This window comes from Canis lupus, chromosome 23, assembly GCF_011100685.1.
Source record: "Canis lupus familiaris isolate Mischka breed German Shepherd chromosome 23, alternate assembly UU_Cfam_GSD_1.0, whole genome shotgun sequence".
Classification (NCBI taxonomy): domain Eukaryota; kingdom Metazoa; phylum Chordata; class Mammalia; order Carnivora; family Canidae; genus Canis; species Canis lupus.
Window position 1 is genome coordinate 41,761,175 of NC_049244.1, and position 7,896 is coordinate 41,769,070.

Sequence of the window (7,896 nt, forward strand, 5' to 3'; positions counted from 1 at the left end):
ATGAATGCTGCTGGAACAACTGATAACCATGTTTAAATCTTAATGAAGTCTGGGACACCTGGTTGGCTCAGCAGTTAAGCATCTGCCTTGGGCTCAGGGAGTGATCCCAGGTCAGGGGATCAAGTCCTGTATCAGGCTCACTGTGAGAAGCCTGCTTCTCTGTCTTTCTATGTCTCTACCTCTCTCTCTCTTTCATGAATAAATAATCTTTTAAAAAAGTAAATAAGTAAAAGAATGAAATTTAATCTCTACCTCATACCCTATATAACACTTTTTTAAAAAGATTTTCCTTATTTATTCATAAGAGACACAGAAAGAGAGGCAGAGACACAGGCAGAGGGATAAGCAGGCTCCCTGCAAAGAGCCCAATGTGGGACTCCATCCTGGACCCCAGGATCATGCCCTGGGCCTAAAGCAGACACTCAACCGCTTAGCCACCCAGGCATCCCTTCCCTATATAAAACTTAACCCTAAATGAGTTAAACAAAATACAAGTGCTAAAGTTATAAAAATCATAGAAGAAAACTGATGTAAGCCTTCATAACCTTGGATTGACAGTAATTTATTAGTTATGATACCTAAAGATTAGAGAAAAAAAAGGAAAATCGGTAAATCGGACTTCATCAAAACTAAAAATCTTTGAGCATAAATGGACTCCATCAAGAAATTAAAAACAAACCACAGAGTAGGAAGAAATACTTGCAAACATCCATTTCATAAGAGTCTTGTATACAGATTATAAAAGAACTCTTACAATTAATTAGTAAAGAAATACAATCCAATTAAAAACAGTGAAAGAATCTGAATATAGACCTTTCTACAAAAACAATATACAATTGGCTAATATGCACATGAAATATGTTCAACATCATGAGGGAAATGTAAATACAAATCACAATGAGATCCTATTTTACACCCATTTTAGCCCATTAGGGTGACTCTATTTTTTTCAAAACAAGAAAAGAAAAGAAAATAGTAAGTTTTGGTGAGGATGTAGAGATTGGGACTCCTATTCCCTCTTGCTAGTGGGAATGCAAAATTGTACAGCTGCTTTGGGAAATAGTGTGGCAGTTCCTCAAAAAGTTAAACATGGAGTTACCACACAACCCAGCAATTCCACCCATAGGTAGATACCCATGAGAATTGAAAACATGCCTACACAAAAACATGTACAAATGTTCACAGTAGCAGTTTTCATTATAACCAAAAACTGTAAACAACCAAATGTCCAACAACTGATGAACAGATAAACAAATGTGATATATCTATACAGTGAAATAATATTCAGCCATAAAAAAATAATGAAATGCTGACACTTGCCACAACATAGATGAATCCTGAAAACATTACACTAAGTAGGAGTCAGACACAAATTGTCAAAGTGTACAATTCCATTTGTATGAAATGTACAGAAAAGGTAAATCAGAAAAGTAGACAGTAAATCAGCAGTTGCTGACGCTGGGGGAGTTGGGTGGAGGTTTAGAGAGTGATTGATGATGGGTACAACGAAAATGTTCTAAAATTAAGTTTTGATTATGTTTGCACAACTCTGTAGATATACTAAAAAACACACTGATTGTATACGTTAAATAAATGAATTTTTAGTATATGAATTAGATTTTAGTAAAAAATAAATTTTAATAAAGAAATTTAAAAATATTTCTAACATGAAGAAGGAAAATAAACATGGACAAGAAGCAAAAGAGAAGGTGCTGGAAAAATCAGTAAACAGTCTACAGAGAAGAAATGAAACTTAATTAGCTGATCCTAACACTTGAATAAGTTCAAAGAGGTTATATAGAGATCTCACACTATTTTTAAGAGATAATTTTAGGTTTTGTAATCCCCTTTTGGACAAAGGATTATTTATCAATCTTGATCTCCTTTGACAGCCTGAGGTCAAGAACACCATACAACCAAATTTCAAAACGTACCACAATGTCATACTAATTATACTGTAGTTTTGGTAAACATTTTGGTAAACATTTTGGTAAACAATTGACTCTCCATTAAAAGAAAATGGTATGCTTGATTCCTGACTTATCTGAAATACACAAGTATATTTCAAATGGCTTTATTATAAAAATGGACTTTTAAAAAATTTTATTAAAGAGAAATGGGTTTGCCTATTTCTGCAGTCACTCTGACAGGTAGCTCTGGGAAGACAGGAAACAAAAGATTTATGAAAATTCCCTCCTATTCCACATTTTTTCCAAAGGACCTGATAAGATATTTGTAGTGAAGACATACACGAATAATTGAGGTCCTTGAGTTCTTTCAGAAACAATTAATCCATGGAGGATTTTAGAATTTAAAAGTTAACGTAAATATTTAATACTTAGAGTGTTTCTTATAGTACTTACATCAATAACAATACCCATTTGAATCACTAATTTAAATTTTTTTTTTAGACCTTTCTTTTCTAAGAAAATAGAGAGTCTTCTTCAGGGATAAATCATTATAACTCTCTCCTGACTTTTTCCCTAAACATCACTCTACATGGCATTTTTAAACAAGTTGCCAAGTAGAAAACTGTCTGGAAAATTATATGCCACAAGTTTGACAACAGTTACTTAAATGTTCCTGGTAAAGTCATTTTGTATAATCTTCTTTTCTATACTTCTAAATTTACTAACATGAACATAAAACCGCAAATACCAAAAAGTAAAAAAGCAGTAAACTTTAAGCAGCCACACTGGAGATACCTGATTTTCAGAGCCCAAAATTTGATGACAACATCAACATCCTCAAAAAAAAGCACACTTTTAATCATTTATTACAAAGAAAATTTTACAAGTATACTGAGGACAAGAATATTTAAGTGGTTGACAAGATATTTTAAAAAGACAATTTACCATCACCTTTAAAAAAATATCTGTAAGTCATTGGTATATGATATTTGCACATTATTTTCAGTATCACCACAAAGGAACTATTTTCTAATATATTTTAAAGTAGAAAAAATAAAATTTTATCCACCTCCCTTAATTTATAATTTCACACACTAAAATAGAGGTTATTACAGGCAGTCCTTGCTTTGCACAGTGTTGCATTAACTAAAACTTGTTCACATTGAAATTGTGAGCTTACTTTGTCCTATAAACAACGTCAGCTACACAGAGCCACGTGCATTGAGGACAAGGTACCCACAACATCCATTTCCATTAACATGGTACCGTAAAAAAGTGAAGACCAATTATATTAGTTTATTTGGTAAATTCCATGATGACTAAAATTAAAAGAGAATAATCACTGATGTGAACTGAATGAGCTATTTAAATTTTGCTTTCTTCTAAGCCATGGTGCCTGACTTCTGAGCTTTTTTGCTGAACTAGCTGAAGGGGCTTGAAAAAATTATCACATATTCTGAGATTCATTCCTGTAGACCCTTGTACTTAAAACCTTGAAAAGTCATTTTAAAATCTACAATGTCCATGGTATGTGCCCAAGCGCACACGTATATTTTACTTTATTTCATCTCTTACGGATATACGGTGCTTAGATAAAACTTCTATTAGGGTATCAGGCAGGCATTTTTTTAGTAAATTTTTGAAGAATTGTTTTTACCATCACATATAAATATTAAATGATGTTATTTTATGATCATTTCTGAGTGATAGAATTTTAATAAATTCATACAAGGAGACAGAGATAGCCAGCTAGAGTTTGAGTTTTTATTGTACCACAGACATCAAAACATGTCAATAACAACAATTAAGGCTTAAATATTTAAGGTTTTACTTTTTAAAACATGAACATTCTCCATAATGAGTTATTAGAATATCAGCATTCTTTCTCCTTACAGATTTGTGCTATTTAATTCAGCTCTCAGGGGAAATTAAACCAACCAAAATTAACTGTAAAAAAAAAAAAAAAACAAAAAACAAAAAACAAAACTTTCTGCATTATTTAGCAGTGCAAATTTGAGATAACAAAGGTAAATAATTGTGCATGAATATGTCATAAAATGCAGACTTCCTTAGTGCTCCCACCCTGCAGATGATCCCCCATCATGGCTTTCCATTGTTCTGTCCTTGAATATTATAGCGTGTCTGGTTTTAAACTTCATATGAACAGGATCATATATTATTTACTATTTTTTCAATATTTTTTCATTCATCTTACTATATGTGATATTTATGCTGCAAATAGCAGTAGTTCTTCATTGCAATGTAGAATTCCATTGTGTGAATGCACCGCAATTTATGCAGGTACTCTACCATAGGTAGATTTTTGTGCTGCTTTCAATTTCTATTACTATGAATAACACCACTACAGATACATCTTGACAGAAATAAACATTCATTTTGCTTGGTATGTACTCAGTAGTAGCAATGCTGGGTCACAGGTATAAGTATATTTAGCTTTCGTGGATACCACCAGCTCCCCAACATGGTCATGCCTATTCACACTCCTACCAGCAATATGTGAAGGTTCCAGATGCTCCTCATCCTCACTGTGTTTTGTTTGTTTTATCCTCACTGTTTTTAATCAAGTCCAACGTGATGGTTTGTCAGTCTTCTCTGGCTAGGTTTATTGGAATACTGCTTAAGAAACTTTTGTCTGTTCCTGAATCTATTCTCCTATATTTTACTCTAGAAACTGTATTGCTTTAGTTTCACCTTTCAGTCTAAAATTGATCTCAAAATAACTTTTGTGTATATAGAGGCCAAGATTTATTCTTTTCACATGGATATCTCTTTTATTCAGCACCATATATTAAAACAACTATTCTTTCATCATTGCACTGCCATTGCAATTTTGCTTTAATCAGGTTATTGTAAAACTGTAATTCTGTTTCTCAGATCTATTGAGTTCCCTTGGCTAATCTGTCTATTCTAGCACCAATAAAGCACTATCTTAATTATTACAGTTTTAAATAATCCACCCTGACTGGTCCTTTGTATTTCTTCATAGAGTGTCTTTTGCATTTCTTTCTAAGTTTTGGAACCAACATGCCAACATCTACAAAAAAAGAAAAAAAAGAAAAAAAAAGAATGTTGGACTTTTTATTAAGATTTCACAGAGTATAGGCAGACATTTTAACAAAAATGAATCTGCCATTCAATGAATATAATGGCTTCATTGTAAATTTCAAAAAGTGTTTTAATTCCCTAATTGTTACTAGTTTATATATATACAATGTAACTTACATAGTTACCAGTGACCTTACTAAATTCCATTATTTCTTCTGGTAGTTTGTAGATTTTTGCACAAATGATAATTATATCCGCAAATGGTAGCTTTCTCCTTACTGTCAAAACTGTATTTTTCATTTATTTTTCTTCTTTATTGAAGTAGCTAGAAGCTTCAATACAATATTAAATAGAAGAGCTAATAGTGGACATCCTCATCTTGCTTCCAATTGCAGGAGGAAAATGGTCTGTATTTTACCATTATGTTGGATGATGGCTATAGGTGGTCATTGTTTTATACACAGTTGATTAGATTAAAGATAATCCCTTCTATTCCTAGTTTCTCAAATGTTTTTATACTAAATGGATGTTGGATTTTATCAAATAATGTTTCTGCATCTATGCAGTTAATCACATGATTTTCTTCTTTATTTGATAAAAGTGAGGAAGCATATTGATTGATGCACCAATTTTTAACCAATCATGCATTCCTGGAATAAACCTCACTTGTATTATCTTGTTTAGATTGTTTACATCTGTGTTCAGGAAAGAATTTAAGCATAGTCTTGTTTGTTTGTTTGTTTTTCTTGCAAAGTTACTGTACGGTTTTGGTATCAGGGTTCTCCTCGTCTCATAACACAGGTTGTAATTGTTCCCTCCTTTTTCTATTTTCTGAAATAGGTTGTGCACAATTTATATTATGCAGATTATTTCATCCTTAAATATCTGTAGGAATTCACCAGTGAAGTTACCTAGGCTTGAAGTGTTTGTGTGTGTCTGGAAAGCTTTAATTGTGAATTCAATTTTAGCAAACATAAGGCTATTTAAATTTTTTATTTATCCAAATGCAAGTATACTTTTCCAGACTTTTTTCATTTAAGTTTTCAAACATCTTAGCATAAGGGTGTTCATATGTTCTTCTGTTATTGAGCTATAAATCACATACCATAAATTCACCATTTTAAAGTATACAAGTCAGTAGTTTTAGAATGTTTACAAGTTTGTGCAACTATCACTGCTATTAATACCAGGACATTTTCACTAGCCTGAACAGAAGCTCCTGTTAGCAGTGTCTTTCCATTCCCCTTCTCCAGCTCCTGACAATCACTAATTTTCTTTTTGTCTCTATAGATTTGTCTATTCGGATATCATATATAAATGGAATCACACAGTCTGTGACTTTTTGTTTCTTTCGCTCAGTGTAATGTTTTCAAGGCTGATCTATGTTGTTGCACGTATCAGTATTTTATTTCTTTTAGTGACTTACTAATATTCTATTGTATAGATCCACCACATTTTGTTTATCCATTCATCATTTCATGTACATTTAGGTCATTTCTATTTTTTGGTTATCGTGAATGCTGTTGCTATGAAGGCCTGTGTAGAAGTTTTTGTGTGAATATGTTTTCAGTTATCTTGGGTATATACCTAAGAGTAGAATTGCTAAGTCACATGGTAACTCTATGTTTAATATTTTGGAGAACTTTCAGCAACTGTTTTCCAAAGCAGTTGCACCAGCAACGTATGAGGGTTCCAATTTCTCTACAGTTTCACGAGCACTTGTTAATTACCTTTAAAAAGAAAATAGCCATTCAAGTGGTTGTAGAGTGGTATCTCCTTATGCTCTTCATTTGTTTTTTTCTGATTACTAGTGATGCTGAGACTCATAGTATGTTTTTATTGTATTTTCATAGTCTGTGTGATGTAGTGATGTTGCCTTTTTCATTTCTCAGATGGGTAATTTGAGATCATCAGTCTTGCTAGAGTGTTATTCATTTTTTCCAGTCTTTTCAAAGAACACATTTTTAGCTTTATTAATTTTCTGTTAAGAATGTGCTTTATTTTTCATTATTTCCTGCATTCTCTTATTTCTTTGGGTTATATTTACTGTTTTTTATAGCTTCTTGAAAATGGAAGTGTAGATCATTTATTGTCTTTGTTATCTTCTATTACATGCAATCACATTCTAATTTTCTTCCAAAGCACTGCTGTAGTTGCATTCTCCCCAAACTGAAATACTGTATTTTCATTGTCAAAATATTTTCTAGTTTCTATTTTGATTTCCTTTTTGATCCATTATTTGGCAGCTTTTCTGTTGTTAATTTCTAGCTTATTTTCACTTTTGTCAGAGGATATGATCTACATTATTTAAATCCCCAGAAATTTTTAGAGACAGTAAATGTAAAATATAAATAAATATAAAGAAGTCTCAAAAATATCTAGAAATTAATCATCACACCCCTCTACTTCAAGAGTTGGACATAAAGAGGGATCTTCTATATTTTGCTCTTTACCTGTTTCATATATTTTTAAGTAAAAAATATTGCTTAGAAATGTAACCATATTGAAAACTGTGCATGTACTCTGTGTATCTATGTGTATATTACTGTCTTTTAACAGGTCCTATATGCTATAGTGCTCCTATCACTTGGGCAAATTGGAATTCTTGAAAAAAAATGAATGCAAATTATTCTCACTCAGCAATGTAACAAACACCTCTGACCTTTTAAAAGTGAGTAGAAATTCTTCGTATATGATCTATCACTTCTATCTCTGAGTTTCCCAGAGTCACACATTGATAGCACCTTGGGACATAGATTCCTCATTTGCACTTCAAAATTCCATTTTGCTTATAGCTGTATTTCCTGGCAGACAATGACAAAATGTGTCTTCCAACCATCTGAACTTCCATCTTGACAATTCTGTGAACTCTCCTACTTTTAAAATAAGCTATGTGTTACTTTTACATTTGTTTTCACAT